The sequence below is a fragment of the Nicotiana sylvestris genome, chromosome 2 (genome assembly GCF_000393655.2).
Source record: "Nicotiana sylvestris chromosome 2, ASM39365v2, whole genome shotgun sequence".
NCBI lineage: Eukaryota > Viridiplantae > Streptophyta > Magnoliopsida > Solanales > Solanaceae > Nicotiana > Nicotiana sylvestris.
Window position 1 is genome coordinate 25,662,014 of NC_091058.1, and position 4,398 is coordinate 25,666,411.

At 42.2% G+C, this 4,398-nt stretch overlaps 1 long non-coding RNA gene across 2 annotated transcripts; it reads left to right on the forward strand.

Moving 5' to 3' along the window:
* Positions 1-1,151: 1,151 nt before the first annotated feature.
* On the forward strand, positions 1,152-4,158 carry LOC138886308 (uncharacterized). Of its 2 annotated transcripts, XR_011404973.1 has the most exons (3): positions 1,152-2,165; positions 2,234-3,319; positions 3,426-4,158. It is a non-coding gene; the product is annotated as an uncharacterized lncRNA (long non-coding RNA). The 2 variants fall into 2 exon arrangements; XR_011404972.1 differs by having other exon boundaries at positions 1,152-3,319.
* Positions 4,159-4,398: the final 240 nt, after the last annotated feature.

Sequence of the window (4,398 nt, forward strand, 5' to 3'; positions counted from 1 at the left end):
CTATTTGTATAAAGATCCCTATTATCAAGGTGGTGATTGTTGAGACTTCTTGTACCTTAACAAGTTATGCTAGAGAATTAAAATAATTTACATGGATATCATCACTATAATCTTTAGTTGATGTGAATATCTAAGTACTTTATTAATTATTATTTTGCTGAGATATCTGTTTAACCAAAATAGGATAACAATTAAATTTATGTGTGATTCCAAGGATACATGGCACATTCCAATACTAGATCAAGAATTAGGAATAAGAACAATGATAACAAAATGATAGAAAAACCTTCACAATTTTTCAGATCCTTGATGTACAATGGAAGGCCTTTGTAATTTTCTTTAGAAAGAACTCATGGAGAAGAGCTGCTATTTTTGTCTTTTATGAGTATAGTATTTAGATTCCCCCTTTCTTTCTTTTTCTGCCCCCCCCCCCCCCTTATAGGGGTTAATATTACATTATTATATGGAAAGTGATGGGTTCTGACCGTTTGGGATTGTCCCCCACTAATGCCATAAATAATGCTGCAACTTTAGTTAATGGAGAATGTTCTGGGCTTTTGAAGGGTGAGCTGGCGATATTACCACCAAGACTTCAGGTCGTCGGGCTCGATCGATATAGCATCCTCCCCAGGTTTGGTATAGCTTCGACCAAGATCAGACCTTTATAATCATCGAAGCTCGATGATCAACATACCGGCCGAACCTAATATAGCTTCGATCTGGAGTTCGATGTAACTTCGATCGGGATCGATTCTCGATCAGGATCGAACCTTTATAAACTGATAACCACCTAATTTGGTCGATTCCTGATGTTAACGAGTCGGGTGTCGAGTTCGGCAGGGTTTGTTCGATTAATTAGCGAGCAAAGAAAAATAGAAAATCGAGCGTCTAGGGATCCGATCACCAACTCTGATTTTATTTGTATACAGATAGCCCTATCGTTTCTTAAATTAGGAATTTTAAGAAATGATAAGAGCTTCTCAACCTCACCCTGACAGGCCGTGACGTGAGCAATTAGAACATCACCAAAGTTTCGTCGGCTCATTTTCCAAGGCATTAATTGTGTGTTAGTGGGTTGTTGGCCACTGCTGGAAATGAACCGCCTCTTGAACTCTATAAATATACCTTTCCTCTATTGTTGAATACTCTTGCTTCATCAGAGATTCGAAACCTTCTGCCTCCCAGTATTTCTTGGCCCTTGTTTCATATTTCACAGGAGCTTCTCTACCAATTTTAGGGCGTTTTGCATCTTATTCCCATAGATCCCCTCTTCTTCTTTTCTTTATCAATGGCGAAAACTTCTCAATCAGTTACTAAACAAGGAAAAGCTTCAACTTCCAAACCAACAAAAAAAGTAAAATTAATTGTTGAGCCAAGCCCTGAAGAACTAATTCCTCCCCTGTTTGTTGCAGATGCCGATTTCGATATCGAGAAGTGCTGTTCAAAACCACGCCGGCCTCGAGATATATTAGCTTAATTCCCGGCAACATCCTTTCTAGAGTAAAAAGCGAATGCAATTGGTTCGACAAGTATGTGGAGTTGCCCGATTCCGAAGAGTCGATCATGAAATACAAGGAGGGTTTTCTAAGTGTATATACTTATCCGTTCACGTTGGGCCCGATCGATCCAGCAGTGATCGATTTTTGCAAACAGTATGAAATTACCCTTGTCCAAATTCACCCCTTATTTTAGAGAATAATGACGCTTCTCCGACACTTCGTAGTTGAAGTTTCCGGACTCCCTTTAACCCTCAACCATCTGATCCACCTTTATAGTACTCGACTGTATCAAGGTGGGTAATAAAGCTACATCGCCAAGCTCACAAGGCTCCGATCTCAAATATTGAGGAAGATAGAGATCGAGGTTGGATGAGTCATTTTGTCTGTGTCATAATCTCGGACTTGATCCCACCCGAAAAGATGTCGTTCCCCGAGAATTGGAACATGGAACATAAGTATTTAGTTATTGCAGTATTCCATTGATAGAAACAAGGTTTTATTTGAAACCTTTTCTCCGACCGCGTTTTCCTGATGCAGCTGTTGCCTGGGTACCAGAAGCCATCCCTGACTTCGAAGAATGGGTTTGAGGTTGGGTGTCCAAGTCAAAGCAAGCCAACCACGCATGGCGTGACTTGGAAAGAGGTCGTTGGGAAGCTACTAACCATGGTAAGTGCCTTCGATTTAATCCATTTTGATATATTCAGGTATTTTCGCTCATCTTTTCTTTTTTCAAGTCTTGAAAAAGATGTGATGATGAGACCTCCGCCTGAAAAGGAATCAAGTTTACCTCCCCCGTTGGTTCCATCAGTCTCGAAGCCGTTGAAGAAAAAAAATGGAAAGAGACATCGGATTCCTTCTCGGGAGAAAGTGAGCCCAAAACGAAGAAGGCTCGAAAATCAAAAGATAAAGTTAATCTTTCTGTTGAATCGGTTCTTGTTCTGAGAGACGAGCCCGAAGTGGATGCCGAAGATACTGATTTGATGGTATGACCGAGATAGGAGGTTCGAAAGGACGTTGAACCAGAGAGGGCCGAAACAAATGTCTCCCCTCTTGAGCTAATTAAGCATGCGATCGAACACCCGCCCCGAAGTCGTGACAATCTCGATAATGTGGCTGATATGGGTGCAACATCGAAGTTTGATGTTCCTTTCGTCGAGAGTACCCCCGAAATCTCATTCGGTCCTGTGACCGAGTCGATGATTAAAGAGGCCCAATCATAGAATATTCGCCGTATAGAAGGGGCGAGGGATCAGACCCCTTTGGAAATTACTTTGTCAGTGTGGAGGATGTTTCTGGTTTGGATGACTTGGTAGTTCCGAGAAAAAGTATGAACGAGGCCTCAACTCCTGGGTTAGTTAACCAATTTCTGGCTCCAAGCGCCAACCCTGATCGGAAACGATCAATTGTTATTTCAGTCCCGGAGGATGCCAATGTACTTTTTTCTCTCGTGGGAGCAGCCAGCTACCTTCGGTGCCTACTGACCGAAGAAGATCGAGCAAAAATGGATGTTTTGGGGATGCCTTCCCTCTTTAATGAAGCACAACAAGCTCTGAATCGGGTAAGCTTATATCCCCATATATCTTTGTTTGGTTTCAATAACCCTCTCGCTCATATATTTGCTTTTGTAAGCTTTTGTTTTGCACCACGAAACATTCCTTCACTCTCGTGGAGAGAAAAATCGCTATGAAACCGAACTCTGAACCCTTACTGAGGAAAAAGAGGCTTTCCAGATCCTAAGTGATCGAAAGAAGGAGGAAAACCAACATCTCCGAGCTGAGATGGAGGAAGCAAAAAAGGAACTTGCCAATTTTGACGAACAGGTAAGGAGTATTTTCAATGTTAATGCAATTGGTTCAGGAGCAGTGGTTGTTGCTCCAAGTGTGCAGGTTCGGCAGAACACTGACTTCATAGGTCGTCTTCGTATAGAGGTAGATGAAATAAAGGTCGAGGCTGAGCATTGCAAGGGAAATCTGGATCGAATCGCATCGGAAAAAGAATCCGTTCGAGCTCAATTGGCTTCAACAGAAAACCAACTGGGAAATGCAAATGAGAGCATTGCGACGCATACAGAGAAAATCAAGGAACTTCAATCCTAACTTATTTCGGCGGATTCCATTAGGACAGGCTTGATCCAAGAACTCGAGAAAATTAAGTCGTGTATGAAGACAATTAAGGCTGTGGCTGATGCTACGGTGAAAGCAAATCGGTCTGATGATGTAGATGCTCAAACTCGGTTAAGAGAAATTGTCGAGGCTAATCGAGTGCAAATACTTTTAGTTGTTAAACATGCTAGACTTAAGTCTCGGAGGGAAACTGTGGAGGAAGCTCATGCCCGTGGCCACTTTCAGCTGAGATTGAAATGGCTAAAGAACAGGAAGTTGTAGCCAAGGGCTTGGCTTATCCCAAAGATGACGCCTCAGAAAGCTTGAGCGCTTCGAAGACCGAAGGAAGTTTCGATGGCGGTTTAGGGAACGAAGAAGATCCCGAGGATGGGGGTGCCCCTATCGGAGGGGATCTTGGAGATGATGCCCCGACTGGAGGGGATCTCGGAGATGCCCTTACCAGTGGAGATTAGATAGAATCTTCTTTGTATTTTCTTTTGGGGAGTAACTACTGTGTACATATGAATTTTGATCAATGTCTATAAAACTTGTTCCAACTTTGCTTGCTTATAAATAAATCATGGTCATGATGTTTCTAAAAATTTAACTGCCTTGAGTATCAACCGAAATTTATGTTTAATCGATCGAACAAAGTTGTATCAAACTCGAAAATGGCCCCCTTAGCCCTTAGGTTTATTCGTCAAGTGAGGATTGCTCGAACTCGAAGTGTAGCCCTTAGGATTTTATTAGTCGAGTGAGGATTTATCGAACTCGAAGTAGTGTAGCCCTTAGGCTTA